Source organism: Lissotriton helveticus, chromosome 6 (assembly GCF_964261635.1).
Source record: "Lissotriton helveticus chromosome 6, aLisHel1.1, whole genome shotgun sequence".
In the NCBI taxonomy this organism is placed as follows: domain Eukaryota; kingdom Metazoa; phylum Chordata; class Amphibia; order Caudata; family Salamandridae; genus Lissotriton; species Lissotriton helveticus.
Window position 1 is genome coordinate 266,624,232 of NC_136067.1, and position 22,149 is coordinate 266,646,380.

Here is a 22,149-nt window from a genome sequence, read left to right on the forward strand (position 1 = left end):
CTCTCTCGCCACTCTCTCTCTCGCCACTCTCGCTCTCTCTCTCTCGCCACTCTCGCTCTCTCTCTCTCGCCACTCTCGCTCTCTCTCTCTCGCCACTCGCTCTCTCTCTCGCCACTCGCTCTCTCTCTCGCCACTCTCTCTCGCCACTCTCTCTCTCTCTCTCTCGCCACTCTCGCTCTCTCTCTCTCGCCACTCTCGCTCTCTCTCTCTCGCCACTCTCGCTCTCTCTCTCTCGCCACTCGCTCTCTCTCTCGCCACTCGCTCTCTCTCTCGCCACTCTCTCTCGCCACTCTCTCTCTCGCCACTCTCTCTCTCGCCACTCTCTCTCTCGCCACTCTCTCGCCACTCTCTCTCTCGCCACTCTCGCTCTCTCTCTCTCGCCACTCGCTCTCTCTCTCGCCACTCGCTCTCTCTCTCTCGCCACTCGCTCTCTCTCTCGCCACTCGCTCTCTCTCTCGCCACTCGCTCTCTCTCTCGCCACTCGCTCTCTCTCTCGCCACTCGCTCTCTCTCTCGCCACTCGCTCTCTCTCTCGCCACTCGCTCTCTCTCTCGCCACTCGCTCTCTCTCTCGCCACTCTCGCTCTCTCTCTCGCCACTCTCGCTCTCTCTCTCTCGCCACTCTCGCTCTCTCGCCACTCTCGCTCTCTCGCCACTCTCGCTCTCTCTCTCTCGCCACTCTCTCTCTCGCCACTCGCTCTCTCTCTCGCCACTCGCTCTCTCTCTCTCGCCACTCGCTCTCTCTCTCTCGCCACTCGCTCTCTCTCTCTCGCCACTCGCTCTCTCTCTCTCGCCACTCGCTCTCTCTCTCGCCACTCGCGCTCTCTCTCTCGCCACTCGCTCTCTCTCTCGCCACTCGCTCTCTCGCCACTCTCTCTCTCTCTCGCCACTCTCTCTCTCGCCACTCTCTCTCTCGCCACTCTCTCTCTCGCTCTCTCTCTCTCGCCACTCTCGCTCTCTCTCTCTCGCCACTCTCGCTCTCTCTCTCTCGCCACTCTCGCTCTCTCTCTCTCACCACTCTCGCTCTCTCTCTCTCGCCACTCGCTCTCTCTCTCGCCACTCGCTCTCTCTCTCGCCACTCTCTCTCTCGCCACTCTCTCTCTCGCCACTCTCTCTCTCGCCACTCTCTCTCTCGCCACTCTCTCTCTCGCCACTCTCTCTCTCGCCACTCTCTCTCTCGCCACTCTCTCTCTCTCTCTCTCTCGCTCTCTCTCTCTCGCCACTCTCGCTCTCTCTCTCTCGCCACTCTCGCTCTCTCTCTCTCGCCACTCGCTCTCTCTCTCGCCACTCGCTCTCGCCACTCTCTCGCCACTCTCTCTCTCGCCACTCTCGCTCTCTCTCTCTCGCCACTCTCGCTCTCTCTCTCTCGCCACTCTCGCTCTCTCTCTCTCGCCACTCGCTCTCTCTCTCGCCACTCGCTCTCTCTCTCGCCACTCTCTCTCGCCACTCTCTCTCTCGCCACTCTCTCTCTCGCCACTCTCTCTCTCGCCACTCTCTCTCTCGCCACTCTCTCTCTCGCCACTCTCGCTCTCTCTCTCTCGCCACTCGCTCTCTCTCTCGCCACTCGCTCTCTCTCTCTCGCCACTCGCTCTCTCTCTCGCCACTCGCTCTCTCTCTCTCGCCACTCGCTCTCTCTCTCGCCACTCGCTCTCTCTCTCGCCACTCGCTCTCTCTCTCGCCACTCGCTCTCTCTCTCGCCACTCGCTCTCTCTCTCGCCACTCGCTCTCTTTCTCGCCACTCGCTCTCTCTCTCGCCACTCGCTCTCTCTCTCGCCACTCGCTCTCTCTCGCCACTCGCTCTCTCTCTCGCCACTCGCTCTCTCTCTCGCCACTCGCTCTCTCTCTCGCCACTCGCTCTCTCTCTCGCCACTCGCTCTCTCTCTCTCTCTAGCCACTCGCTCTCTCTCTCGCCACTCGCTCTCTCTCTCGCCACTCGCTCTCTCGCCACTCGCTCTCTCGCCACTCTCTCTCTCGCCACTGACTTTCACAAAGTAGTGTGTGTTCCATGGGCGTCCGCAGAAATGTTTCCAGGGGGGACACATTTTTTACTTCATCACCATCCCCCTTGCACCCTTCTCCCCTCTGCCTTGCACCCTTCTCACCCTCTCCCTTGCACCCGTCTCCCCCTCGCACCCGTCTCCCCCTTGTACCCTACTCCACCTCTGCCTTGCACCCTTTTCTACCTTGCACCATTCTCCCCTCTGCCTTGCACCCTTCTCCCCTCTGCCTTGCACCCTTCTCCCCTCTGCCTTGCACCCTTCTCCCCTCTGCCTTGCACCCTTCTCTACCTTGCACCCTTTTCCCCTCTGCCTTGCACCCTTCTCCCCTCTGCCTTGCACCCTTCTCCCCTCTGCCTTGCACCCTTCTCTACCTTGCACCCTTTTCCCCTCTGCCGTGCACCCTTCTCCCCTCTGCCGTGCACCCTTCTCCCCTCTGCCGTGCACCCTTCTCCCCTCTGCCTTGCACCCTTCTCCCCTCTGCCTTGCACCCTTCTCCCCTCTGCCTTGCACCCTTCTCCCCTCTGCCGTGCACCCTTCTCCCCTCTGCCTTGCACCCTTCTCCCCTCTGCCTTGCACCCTTCTCCCCTCTGCCTTGCACCCTTCTCCCCTCTGCCTTGCACCCTTCTCCCCTCTGCCTTGCACCCTTCTACCCTCTGCCTTGCACCCTTCTACCCTCTGCCTTGCACCCTTCTACCCTCTGCCTTGCACCCTTCTACCCTCTGCCTTGCACCCTTCTACCCTCTGCCTTGCACCCTTCTCCCCTCTGCCTTGCACCCTACTCCACCTCCGCCTTGCACCCTTTTCTACCTTGCACCCTTCTCCCCTCTGCCTTGCACCCTTCTCCCCTCTGCCTTGCACCCTTCTCCCCTCTGCCTTGCACCATTCTCCCCTCCGCCTTGCACCATTCTCCCCTCCGCCTTGCACCCTTCTCCCCTCCGCCTTGCACCCTTCTCCCCTCCGCCTTGCACCCTACTCCACCTCCGCCTTGCACCCTTTTCTACCTTGCACCCTTCTCCCCTCTGTCTTGCACCCTTCTCCCCTCTGCCTGGCACCCTTCTCCCCTCTGCCTTGCACCCTTCTCCCCTCTGCCTTGCACCCTTCTCCCCTCTGCCTTGCACCCTTCTCCCCTCCGCCTTGCACCCTTCTCCCCTCCGCCTTGCACCCTTCTCCCCTCCGCCTTGCACCCTTCTCCCCTCCGCCTTGCACCCTTCTCCCCTCCGCCTTGCACCCTTCTCCCCTCCGCCTTGCACCCTTCTCCCCTCCGCCTTGCACCCTTCTCCCCTCCGCCGTGCACCCTTCTCCCCTCCGCCTTGCACCCTTCTCCCCTCCGCCTGGCACCCTTCTCCTCTCTGCCTTGCACCTTCTCCTCTCTACCTTGCACCCTTCTCCTCTCTACCTTGCACCCTTCTCCTCTCTACCTTGCACCCTTCTCCTCTCTACCTTGCACCCTTCTCCCCTCTGCCTTGCTCCCTTCTCGGCCACCCCCTTGCACCCTTCCCACCCAATAGAGGGGGCTGCCACCTGGAACAATGGCACCATTTCAAAAGCATGATGAACTAGGGCTGGCCCTGACTGGGCCCACACCAGACGCACTGGCGATCCAGGGGGGGCAAGTGCCCCCCCCTTACCTCACCCTGCGGACACCCATGGTGCGTTCTAACAAGAGTGCTTACTTGAGGGCACCATTTTGCTGCTTCATCCCTTCTCATATGAGCATTGCCCTGGAGAATGCTGTCTCTGGCCCCCCAACCCCATCCTTGTACTTGTCTCTTCTCATAGGAGCAGAGCCCTGTGGGGAATGCTGTCTCTGGGGACTCAGAGCAGGCTGCAGACAGCCTACACCTGCTTTAGGGGGAGAGAGGCTTGCTTTAGCGCAAGCCTCTCTCAAAGCTCTCTACCGAAGAGCTGAGGGGGCCCCCTTCATTTACTGAAGAGAGTGGGGCCCCCTGCACGCGGGGGCTGCGGGGGCATTTGTTTCGCCCCGGATTCTATTATAGACCTTTGAAATAGACCCTACCTGGCTTCCTTACAATCTACACTGCGCCCACCAGACTTGTGTGGAACGCAATTTCGTTTAGCAACTTAGATCATTCACAGACACTCGCCTAATGAGGCCTGATGAAGTTCTCCTCGAGAGAACGAAGCGCGTTGGCTGACTTTAAAACTCCAACCTCGTGAGAGTTAACTGATTGAAAATAAAGACTTTCTTTGAAACTCAATACTGACCTTCTGGACTTAGTTACTTGGCGCACGCCCAACCCCTGCTTTGTGTTAGGTTGCACCGTTCACCCTGATTTTTAGTGCCAGGTGTTTGTCCCGTGCTGGATAAACAGAGTGAACAGTGCCATGCGCAGCTTAAGAGGATGCTACTTTTTTCTGCTGCTATAGTAGATGTTCTACTCAAGCACCATCTTCCTCAACGTCAGTGGATGGTTTCTCAACATGAGTGGTCAAGAACATCCGCGACCATCCGCATTGAGAAATGTCGCTAGGAGGTGGTCTAGCGTTTGAATTTCCTCACGCACACTCTCCAACTTACCATTGCAAGGAAAAATCTCTCCTCTACTTTGCGGAGCGGAGTTTTTTTGATCTGTGCGTGCTCTGCGGAGTGCAGAAAACGCCTCAAAATCCGCAAACGGAGCAGAGTACACCACCCAGGCCCATAAAGCATGTCCTATGTGGCTTGAGTGTATTTCAGACATGGCATATTGCCTTCCAGGTAGATAGGTGTGAACTGGCAATTGTGCCTCAGGTGAGGCTCTGGTGGCCAAGTTTGGTATAGTATCTTACTTCAGGCCATATTTCTTTAGGTGTTCCATTGTCATGAGGCCGGGAATGTTCTATGTTCAGTGGCGTAGTTAGCCCTTTCGCTGCCCCTGGCGGTCCCTGCGTTTGCCACCAAGCGACAGCCGCATTGAAGGGGGGGGTTCTGGTGAGATTCCGCTAATTGCTGCTCAGAGCAGGGGATTGCTGTGGACTGCTGCCCCAGAGACGGCAGGTAAGAGTGGGAGGAGGCCGCTGACCCCAAAACTCGTGCCGCTTGGGGCAGACCACCCCCACTTGCTACGCCACTGCCTATGTTCAGATCTCCTTCCATGTTCAAATCACCTTTTCTTGTGTGGTCTCTTTTGTCATGATACACTGCATGAAAATGGGTGCCCTATGAGGTTGTATTTCCATGCAGCCCATCTCTTCTCGCTGGTTCAGTCCACTTTACACCCGAGCAGGGTCGGATTAGTAAGGTGGGCACACGGGAAATGGCTGAAGGGCCGATAGCCGAGTTCCAGCTGTGGGCTGCTTTTTTGGGCAGCCTGTGGGCTGTCTGTGCTGTTAGGATGCCACCAGCGGCCCAGTGGGTGCCTGAGTGGCCTTTCTAGAGGTAGATGGGTGGAGGTATCACTCCCTTTCTCTCCTGGGTCGGCCCATTAATGTATGCTGATTGAGCGGGGGCTGGGGGTCGGAGCAGAGGTGCTTTCACTTGCATTCATGTGTGGCTCAGCAGTATGAACTACTCTGTGCATTTTTTGTTGTATCCAAGTGAAGTTAATAAAACATGCCCCCCCCCCCATTTCTTTTCATAAAACTTTGCCGAAGCAGTGTTTTGCGGAAAGGCAATCCACAAATGTGGGCTACTTTTTTGGGCATGCCCAGGCTGATTTTTTATCCCAATCCAACCCTGCGATCCGAGAGCCGCGTTCTGCCTCTTCTGGGGCAGTTGTGGTGGTGGTAGCTGTGGTGTGGCTTCTTTCTGCTGCCTTGGCCTGTGTGGGTGTGTGCTGTGATTGCAATGCTGCAGACACTTGCCCAGTATTGGCGTGTTCTTGTGCATTGGCTGCTCTCACCTTGTTTCTAGAGTTGGTATTAACACTCCTCTCTCTATTCCTGGTCCTGGGCCAGGGATAGTGACGTGTACTGCATGGCACAAGGGATGAAAGCCCTTGGTAATATCAGGAATGCTGCTGCCTTTCTCCTCACAGACCCAGGGCCCTGGCTATTCTTGTGCTGCAAAGCTTAGCAAAGATTTTGCTGTTTGTCTTGCCTCCCCAGTGGCGGCTGTGGTCGAACAGTGTAGGCACACTCAGAGCAAGTCGTGTGGGGTAGGTCTGTGATGTTTAACTTTCTGGGATTTGCCTCTATTTCAGGCTAGATCTGCGTGTAGATTCTGTGACCACATTTTATTGGCTTTCACACAATCTGACCCTTCGTTTTCACTGGCTTTTCCAGCCTTCACGCATTCCCTTCTTCCCACCTCCTCCTCGTGTGTGTCTCTTTAACAACAGCTAAACAAATGTTATTCTGTCTTAATTCATTTAATCCAATCACCGAGGCTGTAACAGACAAAGCAAGCTATTCCATAGGTACGGTAAAGAGCAGTTTTAGTGTGACATCTAGGTGCAGCATCAAATGACAAAAAATTCAAATGTGCGTATTTTAAAATGAAAGGGGAGCGCTCCAGCAACCAAAATGTTATTTTGCCAGTAGCGCTAAAAATACTTCCACTGTTTCTGAGATAATGCTGCATCTGGTTGCTTCAGAGAGAGCAGCTTGGTCAATATTTGCAAACTGGGCACTAGAAAGGATTTATTTTGAAAGGCCCTTTGTCTGCTAGGATTGTATGGGATTGTCAGAGAGGACTGAGATAGACTACTCTTTACCATCAACTGCCCTGACCTAAGCATCGTCCAGGCTAAACTCAAGATTTGCTTGCAGATGCTGCATGTCTGTTAGCTAACACATTCAGTCAATACTTTATTTTTAGCCAACATCCTGTAGCATTCTGGGACTTGTAGTGTTGTTTCTGGTATTGCGAGAACCATTTCCAAAAACATTCAAAGTTGACTAAAGAGGTTTCAGATACTATGGGGATCTGCCTTCGAGCACACGAGCAAAGGAAAGAGAGAATTGCCCTGGTTGACAAGGTTGCCTTCTCCAGGTGTTCAATTAAATATAGAAATGTACATGTAAACTGCGCTTGGTTAGTAAAAAAAATATTTTTCTTTGCCCCAAGAGAAGCTAAAAGAAAGGGGTGCAATGTAAATTCTGCCTATTTCGGTCCGGTGCTAGAACCATGGTTGGCAGGAGCTGCTGGGGTATGAGAGGAGAAAGTAACGTTGGTTGCAGTACTCTCTGTAATGTATCTTAAACCACACACGAAATTGTTCATTGTGTTAACATTGGTCACTGGACCCCCACCCCCATCCTTGTTCCGGCCTGGCTCGTGGCTCTGACTGAAGAGAAACAATGTCAGTTGATACTTTGTTTCGCTTCAGTCAGCGGGAGGGGCTCAGAGCAGGCTGCAGACAGCCTGCACCTGCTTTAGAGGGAGAGAGGCTTGCTTTATGTAATGTCGTGATTACCACAAATAATGACGCTGGTTGAGGTTACACGTTGTATTTATTTCTGATCAGCTCTAAAGAGCGCCGAGCCTTCTGTCTCTCTCACCGGCTCTCGCGCCAATCTCGCTCGCTGCGCGCGTAGCCTGGACATCGTCACTGCACGTCACGTCAGTACGTGACGTGCGTACACTAGACTGCGCCTCTACATATCTCCCCTTTTTTCTCCAATGAAGAAACTGTTAACTCACAGTCCGCCGTTCATGTCAAAGTCTCAGAACCAGGCAGGCTTGACCACTGCTCTCCCCCTCTGGGTCAGTCTCACTGGGGATGACACGGTTCCTCCTTCCTGAATTTCTTCATCACACCTTTCCCTTCCTGGTGCGTCCGCACCCCTTTCTCTCCTGTCCCGGTTGCCTTCACTCCCCCTTGCCTGGCTGGTGTCGCCAGACCTCTCTTCTTGCTGTTCTCGGTCTCTCTCCTCTGGTTCTGTCTCTGAATGTCCTTGTTCGCCAACTTCTTCCTCCTCACTTTCCAGATTTGCTCCCACTCGGTCCCAACTAAGCACTTTGTTGCATCTTGCCATGCGATCCATTGACCACATGTTCCCATCACTTAGCCGAGCTGCTCTGCCCAGCACTTCCTCGACTTGCATGGGCTTGCTGTACTTTCTGTCGCCTTTCCTTTGCAGAGTGGCCAACGTAACTCGCACCCATTCTCCTTTTTCCAATCCGGTGTCCTTCACATTCTTCCGGTTGTTGTAGTGTTTTGAGTAAATGGCTTGCGCTTTTTCCAAGTTAGCTCGTACCACTGCAGGGGACCATTCACTCACTATAGTCTTTTCCTTTCATACTCGATTGTCTTGGGTGAAGGGTTCACGGCCCCTTAGTATCTGGAAGGGGCTGTACCCTGTTCCTGTGGGGGTAATCCTATACGCCCAAACTAAGTGCCATATCTCCTTTTCCCAGTCCTTGTTGTTGGAGATAGCTGCTTGGACGGACCCCATCACCACTCTATTAAATCTTTCCACCAGTCCGTTTCCAGCTGGGTGATATATTGACGTGTGCTTCACAGATATGCCGTTTCTCTGCATGAACTCCTTCCATTTCTCTGACTTGAACTGGGGACCATTGTCGCTTAAGATGGACTTGGGGATGCCTTCCCTCACAAATGTGTCAGCCAGGAACTTTATGATTGTTTCCGTGTCCATCACCTCGCCTATTTTCAGCTCTGGCCACTTGGAGTATCTATCCATTAGGACACATACGTACTTTTGGATCCCTTGCTTGTCCAGAATCGGGCCTAGGATGTCCACTGATAATTCCTCCCATGGGTTTCTCGGGAGCTCGAACTTTCCAAGAGCTGGGCGTAGGGGTTTGAGTGTCTTGTCTGCCCCTTGGCACTGTGGGCATTCCCTGACGTGCCTTTCGGCCCTTACGTCCATCCCTGGCCACCAGTAGTTTTGTTTGGCTCTCAATTTCAATTTCCCTATCCCCAAGTGTCCTTCATGGAGCATGTCCAATAGTTTGGGGACGATTCCTGCTGGGGGGATGACTTTCTCCCCTCTGTAAACAAACACTCCTAGGTCGTCCATCGACAACTCGTCTCTGACTTCAAAATATGGTTTGAGGTGCCCCCGGGTGTGTCTCTTGTCTGGCCATCCTCCTGTGATGCACGCCTTCACTACTTCCATGACCTGGTCCTCTCCATATGCTTCCTTCCACTCCTGATGTCCTATGGTTTTCTCTTGGTCTTCCGTGAGTGCCACCATCTCTTCCGTCCATGCTTGGTCGTCTCCGCTTTGGTCCATGGCCGCTGCTCTACTCAGATAGTCCGCCACCCTGTTCCTGCTGCCAGAGATGTGTTCTACGTCATATCTAAATTCTAGCAGTTTGAGCGACATCTTTGCGATCCTGGGCGTAGCACTCGCGTTTCCACTGGAGGTTAGCACCTTCAGTAAGGGTTTGTGATCTGTTCTCAACAGGAACCGTGTGCCCCACAGGAACTGTCTGAATCTGGTCATGGCCCACACTACCGCCAGCATTTCTTTTTCGATCACACTGTACCGTCTTTCAGTTTCGCTCAGCGTGCGGGAGGCAAAACTGATCGTTTCCATTCTCCCTTGACCCCGATCTTGCATCAGGACAGCTCCCAGCCCCTTGTCGCTGGCGTTGGTGGTGAGCACCGTGTTGCCCTGGGGGTCATATCCTTGCAGTGGTACCGCTCCAGCCACTTCTCTTTTTATAACATCGAATTCGCCTTGTGCATCCTTCGACCAGCTGAACTCTGTGTTGTCTCTTGTCAGCAGCCTCATGTGGTGGGTTTTTGAGGCGAAATGCTGCACAAACTTACTGTAATATTCCGCCATTCCGAGGAACGATCGGACTTCTTCCTTGTTGGAGGGCGGTAGGGCTTCGCAAATGGCTCTCACATTGTCTGCTTTCGGGGTAACCCCTCGCACCCCAATTTCGTGCCCTAGGTAGGTCACGGACTCAATTCCTATCCGGCATTTGGACCATTCGGCCGTGAGGCCCTTACTCTCGAGAATCTTTAGTACCTTCCCAAGTTGGTTATCATGATCCAGCTTGTCTCGTCCCATCACCAAGATGTCATCTTGGAAATATTGGATGCCATCAGTGTTCTTAAACAGTTGGTGCATTAACTTTTGGAACACCGCAGCCGCCGATGCCAGCCCAAATGGCATGCGGCAAAACTGGTAGCACCCGAACGGGGTGATGAACGAAGTGAGTTTTCGGCTTTCTGGGTGCAGTGCTATCTGGTGGTAGGCGGAGGTCAAGTCTATGGTGGAATACCATTTGACCCCCTTGGTTCTGGCCAACATCTCCTCGATCCTGGGCAAGGGGAACTTCTCCACCACGATGCTCTTGTTCAGCTCGCGCAGGTCGACGCACAACCTGACTTTCCCACTTGGCTTCATCACTACTACCAAGGGCGCAAGCCACTTCGCACATGTGATGGGCTCGATGATTCCTTTCCCTTCCAGATCTTGTAGTTCCTCTTGCACCGCGTCTCTCACTGCCAATGGTACATTCCTAACTTTGTGGGCTACCGGCATGGCGTCTTCCTTCAGAATTATCTTGTGTGCGAATTTCTCCATCTTTCCAACCGTGCCTCTGAACACTTTGGGGTACTCTCCTCTCCACTTTTCTAGGTCAGGCCAGGGTTCCAGCTCCGTAAGTAGTATCTGTTCCTTGCCCCCCGGATCCAGCTTGATGCCCAGGTCGCCTTGGTCAAGCCATCCTAGGACCAAGGGTCCTCTCTCCGATACGTAGAGTTTGCAAAACGCGGACCGGCCTCTGAACTCGAAATGCAACGGCCTGAATCCTGCCATGGGTATTCGGTCACCATTGTACGTCACGGGGCGGATGTCTAGCTTCTCTAGTTCCGGGCCAAGGTTTGGCGCGAAACACTCCTCCCATACTGCTCTCTGGATGATGGTGTAGGGCGAGCCCGTATCCGCCACCACTTTTATCGGTATTCCTCCTATCGACATCTCCAAGACTGGTTTCATTGTCCTCTTGCCATCGACACTCACCACTCGACCATCCACCTCTAGTACTTGGTCCTCGATATAAATGACTGTGACTACATCTTCGCCTGCGTCCTCTTCTTGTTCTTCACTGTCCTGTCCCACATACTTCACTACGCTCTTTGATGCCTTCTTTCGACACACTTTCTCATAGTGTCCTACAATCCCGCAGTACATGCATTTGGCGCGGAATGCTGGGCATTTTCTGTCGTGCGCCTCGTGGGACCAGCTCCCCCATCTGTAGCATGACCTCTTGTTGCTTCCCGCTTGTTTTCCCGGCGGGCCTGGGTTGCCATTCCATTTGTTGTGTCCTTTCGCCGACGCCCCTCTGTACTTATATTCTCTACGCGGCTCTTCATCGTCTATTCTGTTCACTATGGTGGTGGCCGCCGTCTCCTTCCTCGTTGCTTCCGCACTCCTGCGTGCCAATTCTGCTCTTTTAACTTCTTTCAAGGTGGTGTTTCCACTGGCCCAAAGTTTGTCTTGCACAGCCGTGCACGTGGTGTGCATCACCACTTGGTCCTTGATGAACTCTTCTTCCCAATTGTCATATTTGCACGTGGACGCCAGTCTCTTCAGGGCAGCCACATATTCTTCCACTGTCTCGCCTGGGCGTGGTTTCCTTTGCTGAAAATTAAACCTGTCCACCGACACGCACACTGCCGGCCTGTAATGTTCGTTAAGGTCATCGATGGCATGGGCGTACACGTTGTCATCCGTGCTCCCTCTTTCCTTTGGCACCAGGCTCTTGTATATTCTCAGGCCCTCGGGGCCTAGGTTGAGTAGTAGGATTCGTTTTTTTCTCTTGGGGTTGAACACCTCCTCGCTTTCGTCCTCCAATACTCCTATGTAGTTGTCTATGTACTCCCTCCAGTCCTCCCATTTCATTAATGGTTCTCCTGGTCTGGGTAGGAATTGCACTGGCGCCATCGCGTATCCTGCTTGCGCACACATTCTTTCGCTTTTGATTGTGGATAGCGTGCTCCCTTGGGTCCTGGGGCTGCCTGGGGTGTTATCCCGCTCTTCCTTACTTGTGCGGGACTGGGGACTGCTTGCATCCGCCCCCTCGCTCTTTGGTGGGGGATCCAACGCTATCCCTCTGTCTCTCCTGACGCTGTTTGCTTTTGGCGCACTTCCCTTGTGCCCGCTGGGTTGGGCGCGCTATATCGTGGGCTCCCCCGGCGATGCCCCGTCCTTGCGGTGCGATTGTTTTTCTTCTCGGGGTGCCCCTGGGCTCTGCCACGCTCTTTAGGGCTGGTACTTGTGTGCTCGTTTCAGGCTGGGTCCTTCCTGATCCTCCACCTTCTACCCTTCTGGCGCCGTGGCCTTGTTCCTCCGCCACGTGTCTTCCGGGCCCCGGTCTGGTTGTTGGTTCCCTCGGTGGCACTTGGTCGTGTGGTATTTTGTGGTGGCTGGGTCTAGAATCCCACCCTCGTCGCCATTGTAATGTCGTGATTACCACAAATAATGACGCTGCCAGAGGTTGAGGTTACACGTTGTATTTATTTCTGATCAGCTCTAAAGAGCGCCGAGCCTTCTGTCTCTCTCACCGGCTCTCGCGCCAATCTCGCTCGCTGCGCGCGCAGCCTGGACATCGTCACTGCACGTCACGTCAGTACGTGACATGCGTACACTAGACTGCGCCTCAACACTTTAGCGCAAGCCTCTCTCACATCTCTCTATCGAAGAGAGAGCTGAGGGGGCCCCCTTCATTTACTGAAGAGAGTGGGGCCCCCCCCGCAATGGCTGCGGGGGCGTTTGTTACGCCCCTGCCTCACACCCAAGCGGACGTGTAGGACACAGAAGCTCTTTCAAGAGTGCACTTTCTCTACCGCTTGAACATAGCATGGAGGTTGGGGGTGTCAGTGAGTACATTGCACAGCATCGAACAAAACACTAGGGGGCAGATTTACAATAACTGGCGCATCCTTGCATATCAGCAGGGATGCGCCAGTTATTGTGTGTCAGGGCTCCGCCACCATGGATGCGCCGCATTGTAAAAACAGACAGATACGTGACGCATCTGTGCCGTAAAGGTGGCGCATTGCTGGAATTGCGTCAAAAGTGCAACGCAGCTCCAGCAAGGCTCCGCGGTGCCCTATCTTTCAAATGCTGCGCCAATCCTTACGCCTGCTTCAAGCAGGTGCAGGGTTTTGACGCAGCATGGGCTTAAAAGTGACTGAGTAAAATCTTGTAGATTTCACTCAGCCACTTTTAGGAGGCGTTCCTGCACAGAAACGCTCCCCCCCCCCCTGCGCCGGAACGCCTACTTCTGGCACAGGGCCGCTGCATCACAAAAGTGACTCAACAGTGGTGTAAAAGAGGAAAAAGGGGCTTGGCTAATTCTGCAGCTCTGATGTTGTATAATGTGTCAGCAGAGTATGATGTATGGGTAGGATTAGTAGATTCTACCTGATTTTGAGCAAGGTCCGTGGCCTCTGGGCTCGTGCGGGTGCAGACGGGCTTGCCTTTTGCGCGCCCGCTGCACGCGTCCGCTGCGCGGAAGCATTCCCGTCTCCCTTTATGTGCCCTCTGAGTGCGGAAAAAGACTAGCCCGCCACCCTGTGTGACTCCTAAGATGGCCGCTCGTTTCCCCCGGCTGCCTCCGTGGTCATGCGGCAATCAGCGCCTAATCGGCTGAGTGGTAGAGGGTGAGTGTGGCAAAGATTAATGGCAGTTTTAAAAAGGTGAGCAAATTACAAAGCAATACAAGGTTAAAAGTACAGAGTACAGAGTAGGACAGATCTCGGATTCCGCCTCAGGAGTATTCTAGGACTGGCGCCTGCACGTTTCTCCTTCCTTTATGTGCCCGCTGAGCGCGGAAAAAGTCTAGCCCGCCACCCTGCCTGACTCCTAAGATGGCCGCTCGTTTCCCCCGGCTGCCTCCGTGGTAATGCGGCACTCAGCGTCTAAACGGCTCCTATCTTACTCCCGAAATTAAGGAGTAACACAGGAGTACTATAAAATAAAGTCACAGAAAAAATGTGTGTGAATCTCGACCGAGGAGCATACAATATTTTAAGAGTTGCAGTGCAAAAATATGTTCAGATTAAAAAGTTATTAGCATTGTTTGCACACAGGCATACAGAAAACGTCAAACAAAACAGGAGTTGTAATTGAAAACAGCTGGAGGGGGTGACAATCAAAATCTGAATGTTTACACTTTTGGCAACACTTTTCCCACTTTTTATAGCCTACGGTATATAAAGGTCTGTACTTTTATGTTACCTACTGAGGGTTCGGCCAGGGACCAGAGGTAAGTGAGATTGCGCCCTATAAATTTGGTGATGGGATGCCTGTGTGGGCAAGGTAGGTATCGTATTGGGCTGGTACCCAGAAATTCAGTTCCCAGCACAGAAGACGCAGAGTGGCACAACAAAGCTGGTGCAAAAGTTATTTTTGCAATGAGTGATTTGTGCAAATGGCACTGCATAACTGACCGGCAAGGGTGCAAAATATCTCAGCATGTGCAATCTTTCTACTCTAGCCTTCGGATAGACTATATATCCCAGCTTGTGCAATTTTCATGTATTTTTACACGAGTGCTTGCTTTTCCGTATAATGTAGCATAATACAAATCATAAATGAAAACATAGTCGCTGTTGACTTAATTTTAGTTTGAGAAGGATTTGCAACAGCAGTTTATACAATCAGTCCAGGTGAACTGAATGCTAAAAAGGAAATGCTATAACGAGTTCCATAAAAGATAGATAGTGGAAGAAAAAGTAATTCCCTGACCATGCACTTTACTAAGTAAGCTTCAAGAATGCTATACCCACTTGAATAGCTTTGGAGACAATCCTTTGTTCAAGTTTGAGGGATATTGAACCAAGCAGTCTCTTCCTGCTTGCAGATGGTAATGTCGGGGTGTCCGCAGTCTACATTGTACTATTAGGTCGAATCGGATATTAATATTATCCATGTGTTACCCGAGAGGTCGAGCTGTTGCAGCATAACAAACAACAGTTTCATTTCCCTCTAAAGAGAATGGAACCATATAGTGTGCAACGTGATAAGGACCAGGAACGAGGTCGCCAGACAAATGCAATAAAACTTTGAGGAAATTACAACTGCTACATATCAGATGAACTGAACGTGTATATATTAATTTCTGAGTAAGGATGAATTTTGATTTATTGTCGGATTTCGCGTGGTATTCAATACCAAAGCACCGAAAAGAGAATACTATGCTCGGTTTCAGTTATGGTATTAGGTGTGTGAAAGCATACTGCTTTTTTTTTATAATAATACGTTTACTGGAAATTGCCAATGTGTGATCTTAGACAAATTGCCTTTCTGCTTTCCAAAAGTGAGCGCGCAGCAAAAAACTATCCTGGACAGATCCGTGAGCGGATTTTCCGGTTTTCGGCAGTATCTTGTTCAGGTTCCCAAAAAAGAGCATTGAAATGATCTCAGCGCGTTAAAGGCTCGCTGCTGACATCAGTGAGATGCAGGTCATTATTCTGGACAAGAACACAGCAGCTGGCCATCCTTCATAGGTTTATTAAACTGATTAATTGTTTCACTTTTTATTTGCAACAGATAGTAGAAGCAGGAGTGTAGTAGAAACAATATATGGGAACAGTTTCTTATGACTGATCATTTTACTGGGAGTGCACAGGGTCCAAATACCTCGATCAAACCTTGTACTGACACCATTATGACAAGTGCATGACCAGTGTACATTGCAAAGTAAGCTGAGGGTAAACATATGGATTTAGAATGCAATTGTTCAGGAGATAAAATACTTAATTGCAATCCTAAAATATCAACAGTCTAATGCACAGCTCTAGACAAGGAAGTCAATGCTTTTGGCGAGAAGCAAAAGGCTGACAGTCACATTGTTCACCGCTGTAGCACGTCCCCCGTCATTCGCATCCATTCAACATATTTACAAATCCCACACAAATCTTTATCCGATCTAATTTGTCTTCCACGAGGAGAACTACAGTTCCTAACCCCAGAGGCGATGCGGTATATCACAGTCTTATCGCCGTTGCTTCTAAATCAGACACCTCTTTGCATCACTTGCTGGCGAGGAGGCAATATCTCTGCAGATTTCCCCACCAGGGCAAACAGGCTGGCCGCCAAGCGTCACATGCACGCTCATTTTCACGGGCTGTCATCAGCTACTACACAACGTCGCCGTCGAGTAACGCAGCTGGAAATGCCCTTGCACAGCTGCTTTATTGTACAAAACGCTTTTAATTCCTCTTCAACTGGCAACAAGAATTTGCCATCCAAGCGTGGGGATGTGCAGTGCTGCTGCCAGCCCTCACCAACCAGACCTCTCACGTCTAAACAGGGCTTTAAGTGGGATGAAAAAACTGGAGGGGGAGGGGGGGCGAGGGGGGATCTCAAAGGGTCATGGCCAATGTAATTAAGGGAGTGACTTACAAACATGTAAGCTAAAAATCTGTGCTAAGCATAGTGTGCCACCTGACTTGTATATTGCTGTTTCTATCATTGCATCCTGATATATGATACAAGTAACATCATACCCAGGGCACAGGTCCTATAAAAAGAAGTGGGGGGACTGACCAAGTGAGGCAGTATGCAAATTACCTCATGACGTCACTAAGCGCTATTAAAGAAATAAAATAATGCTGTTTAAATTATGTGTGTAAATACTGGGACAGACTAACCCATCTGACAGTTTTACAGTGTCTACATTTATAAACAGGGACAGAACAAAGGCAAAAGCATGCCTCTCTAAGGTACCTGTGAAGAGAAGGCAAGCTGTGTGCCTTTGTTTCTCCCTGCGGCATTTACATTTAAATGTGAGATTCCAGGCGGCCCCCAGTCAGCATATTCAAACAAAAGGCGGCCGGGTGGCCCCTTAACTTAGGCCCAGCTGGAGGTGAAAAAAGGCTCCCTCGCTGCCTGCACGTTGCTGCTGGGAATGGAAAGCAGACAACTACAAGCACTGCTGAACGTGTCCCAGTGTCTTACACGGGGACAACTTCAACATATTTCTGTGGGGTCTAACTTTTTGGCAGGGGTGACGGCGTCCACCATGTGAAAATAGTGGGTGGTCGCAGTGTACCTGCGTGTACCCCCAACTCGAGCCCTGATCACTATTTGCTTTGTCAATGGTTGTTAGTGGGTGTCATACCATAACTTCTCCACTAGTGAGAGAAGGTGAGCAGTGTGAGCATTAGATTGATTAGATTAAAATACTTTTAGAGCGCATGGCTGCCTCGACAAAGAGGTGTCCCAGCGCTAAAGAGAGATGAGAAGGGGTACAGCCGAGGGATTAGAGTTGGGAAAAGAGCCATGTCTTCACAAACCATCTAAAGCTTTGGTGGTCAGAAATGCTGCGGATATGTAAGAGAAGGGAGTTCCATAAGGTAGGGGCCAGTCGCCTAAAAGAGCAGCCATCAGATCTAGCTCTTCGGATGCGTGGAATGTGAGCAAGCATAAGGTTGGCTGAAAGTAAAGCACGAGGTGGGGAGTAGAGGGAGCATATGTCACTCAGAATATCTGGACCTATACCAGTCAGAATCTTGTGCACGGTGCAAAGTACCTTAAAGTGTATTCAATGTGCAAGAGGCAGCCAATGAAGACGAAAGAAGGTTAGAGACATGGCTCTACTTGGGGAGAAAAAAGATGGCACGTGCTGCAGCGTTTTGAACCCGCTGCAATCGGTTCACAACAGCCTTTATTGGAGAGAAGAAGAAGCCCGTTACAGTAATCCAATCACGTCAGTGTGGACGATTGGATAATCAGCTGCCGATGGTGAGCGTTAAATAGACCGAGTATTGGTTTAAGGCCGTGTAGCAGCTCAAAAAATTTCCCTGCCACTGATTTGGCGTACGTCTCAAAGGTAAGATCTTTGTCGAGTATAATGCCCAGGTTTCTCACTGCAAGTTTAGGGACCAGAGGGACTCCAAGGCCTGGGGGACACCATTCATTATTCCAGAGATGGGAGTCTTTGCCAGGATCTCAGATTTCACAGAGTTCAGCTGCAAGAAGTTAGCTGTCATCCATTCTGCAATGGCCAGAATGTCTTCTTTAAATTTCGCTCTGTCCTGGCTGGGATTGTCAGACAAGGTGATCACCAATTGGGTGTCGTCAGCGTATGACACCAAGGAGATTCCCCTTGCTTTAGCCACCCGTGCCAATGGACTCATGTTTATGTTAAAGAGCGTAGGGCTCAGCGCCGAGCCTTGAGGGACCCCACAGCGCAGTGGGTGAATACGGGAGGCAAAAGGAGGGGCTTTCACTTGGAAGCTCAGATCAACCAGGAAGGAAGAGAACCATGACAAGGCTGTATTACTAATCCCTATCTCCTCCAGACGGTGGAGCAGGATTTCGTGGGAGACCGTATCGAATGCCGCACTTAGATCCAGCAGGACCAAAACTGAGGTCCTGCCAGCATCTGCTATGGATTTCAGTTGTTCTACCACCGTCAACAATGCAGACTTGGTGCTATAACGTGGTTGAAAACCATTCTGAGAGTTATCAAGGATATGATTAACTACCAAGAAATGGGTTAGCGTCAAGTTCACATGAGCTTCCAGAATCTTAGACCGAAATGGGAGCAGTGATATTGGACGGTGGTTTTCTGGCTTGGAGGTGTCCAATGAAGGTTTTTTTTAGTAGCTGGACCACCTTTGCATATTTCCAAGATTTTGGAATCACCGCCGAAACGAGGGATAAATTCAATAGGTCAAGGCACTTTGGTAAGAGACCCCGTTGCACTTTCCTAAAGGTGTCTGGTCTAAGGGGATCATCTGGAGATCCTGATTTAATTTTAATCACTAGTCCCTCTAGATCTTTGAGGAGGATGTTAGGTAGAGAAGTGAGCGAGACGGTCTCAGAGCAGATGTGCATATTCCTCTCATTGGTGTCATGAGTTCCAGTGTGATCAAAGTTATGGTAAATGCCCTCCACCTTCTTGAGGAATTTGCCAGCTCCTCACATTGTTGAGCGGAGGAAATGATACTACCCGGAACAGAGGGAGGAGAGGCCAGATTCTTCAGGAGAGAAAAAATGGTTTTACTAAGATTGGTTCTAGTGGTGATCAGGCTAGAGTAGTGGGTTGCTCAAGTTTTATGCGCACATGATGTTCCTGCAGTTTCTAAACGGGTCTCTATCGGGCTCTGTTTTGTGCCCTGGCACAGGCGGTCCGTTTTTTTCTGGACTAAAGTGCCAGGGCACAAAACAGAGCCCGATAGAGACCCGGTTCGAAGCCCCCTTTAAAAAATGGCTGGTGCTCAGGGTGAGAACCAGCCCACTTAAAGCCCTGCGTCCAAGACAATAGCACACATTCACAACTGTGCACCACTGAAAACAGTTTCTTGGTGCTGGGTTAAGAGGCCGTCATCTAATCAGATTCTTTAGCTATATGCTTGAGAGAATAGCCATGTTTTCAGCATCCTTCTGAAGCACATGTCGTTTTCTGCTTGTCTGATTACAGTTAGGAGTGCATTCTAGACCTGGGTACCTAGAACTGCAAAGCTTGTTCCTCCCGACCTCTATCGTTTAAATCTCAGAATCATTAAGAGGTCCATTTGGGTTGACCTGGGGTAGCGCTTCAGGACACAGCTCTGGATTCTTGCAGATATGTACTTTGGACTTTTTTTGTAGAGTGATCTGAAGATGATACAGCCTGCGATAAATATGGTCAGTTGAGCAACTGGGAGCCACTGTGGCTTCTTCATCAGAGGCTTAATATGGCAGCGTCTCGGTTGTTGGAAGAAAAAAGTCTATAGTTAAGATTCTTTAGGGAGTCCCAGGTAGAGGGTGTTTGCAGACAATTCAGGATGTGAATAGTGCAATGATGATTTGGACAGTTGCTTCCATTGAGAAGAATTTCCAGAGTTTCCTTATTTTCCTGAGTTGGAAAAAACATGAGGACGTTACAGTACTTATCTGGTGTTTCATGGACAGATTCTCATCAATTTGAATACCTAGAACGTTTATGGCTGTTTTTGGAGTTGAGGGGAGAGCCTATCACTGTTAGCCAATAAGCAGGATTCAACTGGCTTATCTTGTTGTCAGTTTAACTGATTGCTATTAATCTAGTCCAGAATATATAACATGGTGTTCTGGAAGAACTCTAAGTCCAATGCATCATCGATGGTAAAGATCAACTGCATGTCATCAGCATAATTGTATATTCTAGCCTTCTTCTGCTGGAGAGTGTTTATCAAGGGACGCAGGGCTCGAAAAATCCACTCGCCCGCTCGCATTAGCGAGCTAAATTTAAGGAAGATGAGCTGTTTTTAGGCCCTACTCGCCCTTTCTGGTGAGTATGAAGACTTAACTTTTGTCCTCGGTCTCTAAACACAGAGCAAATGTGACAAAATAAGATTTAAAGGCATTTGTATTGCTCACAAAGTGAATGAGCAATAAAGATGCCTTTAAATCTTGTTATCTTGTTACATTTACTCCGCTTTCAGAGACGGAGGTCAAGTAGGTTGCAGTTACGTCAAGGAGATTTTTCAAGGTACTAGACCTGCAGGACTAGTACAATTTTTGGGATTTTTCGAGCCCTGTGACGGATATAAAGATTGAAGCGATTGGGGATAGAGAAGATCCCTGGGGTACTCCACATTTCAAATGAACTTTAGATGAACAGTAAAGAAAAAGGCAGACTGACTGGGTACAGTCTTTAAGGGCAGTGTCTATACATATGCATTAGTACTGAATAATCATGCTCTTTTCAAACAATGTCTTATTCCTTTAGAATCAGTTATAACCAGTTTTCAGGCCTGCACAGCGTACACATTATCTCCTCCCTCATTTCATCTTTTCAGCCACCATAATATGGAGAGGATTGTATACCCACAGACAGGCCACTGACAATGGCATGAGTGATTTAATATGTGAGGCCATAAGCAGTGCATTGTGGGGGCATAAGTTAGTTAGCTCAGGTAACTAGAGCTGCTGAATTTCAAATGTTTTGTAAAAGTGAAATCTGAGCCTATATAGAATGTCCTTGTAATTGTTTTTTTTCAGTGAATTTCTATTTCCTAACTGTAAACAGGGCCGGGCTGGCTGTAGTGGGCATCCGGCGTTTTCCCATTGGGTCGGAAGGGTGGGGCTGTTTTTGTTACTGGGGATGAATTTGCAGCAGTGCTGCAATATCGGCCCCCTATAACAAAATTAGCAGCAGTGCTTCCTACCAGCACCTCCACCAACCCCCACCCCCCGGCCGGTTCGACTTACTTGCAAGGGCTGGTTTGCGTTCCCAGTCCCGTCCCGACTAGAACCTCACAGTAACCTTTGTTTTTTAGTGAATTTAAATTTTTTTTAAGGTTACTTCCTAACTATAACATCCCTGTAACCTTTTGTTTTTTATGCAAATATCTAAGATTTTTTTAATTTTATTTCCTAACTGTAATCTTTGAGAGTGAGTGCCTGAGTGGGACTGTGAGTGGGTGTTAGAATGTTTGAGTGGGTCTGGGTGTGGCTGCATAAGTGGGCGCATGGGTGTCTGAGTGGGCGCATGAGTATCTGAGTGGGTCTGTGAGTGGGTGCACGAGTGTGTGAGGGTCTGTGAAAGGGTGTCAGAGTATCGGAGTGTGCCTGTGAATGCTTTCATGAGTGTGAGTCATTCTCTGAGAGAGTGCATGAGTCTCTCAGTGGGTTTGTGAGTGGGTGCATGAGTGTCTGAATGGGTCTGTGAGTGGCTGCAAGTGTCTGAGCAGTTCTGTGAGTGGGTGCGAGAGTGTGTGTGCATCTGTGAGTGGGCATTTGAGAGTGTCTATGAGTGGGTATGAGTGGGTATGTGTTGGAACTGGCCCTTCTTGCAGGGTCATCCTCAAACTTTTTGCTTCTTCCTCCCCTATTTTTCCTGACCCGTGGCTGTTGGCAATAGGACTCTGCACACTTTACCACTGCTGATCAGTGCTAAAGTGCATATGCTCTCTATGTAAATTGTTATTCTGATTGGATATACATGTTTGGCATATTTGTATCACCATGAAGTCCCTAGTAAAGTGCACTGGGTGTGCCAGGGCTGGTGATGCCAAATACTACTAGTGGGCCTACAGCACTGATTGTGCCACCCACAGGAGTAGCCCTAAAATGATGTCTCAGGCCTGACACTGCAGTGCCTGTGTGCAGTTTAGAACTGCTATGTCCTCCTGGTCAGTGTCCCCACTGACCAGGCCTAACCCTTCCCTTTTGTGTGCATCAGTCACCCCTATGGAAGGCCCAAGGTACCCCCCTGGGCAGGGTGCAGTGTATGTAAAAGGTAGAGCATGTACTAGTGCAGGTGACATGCTCTGGTAGTGAATGGCAGCCATTTTCGTTTTT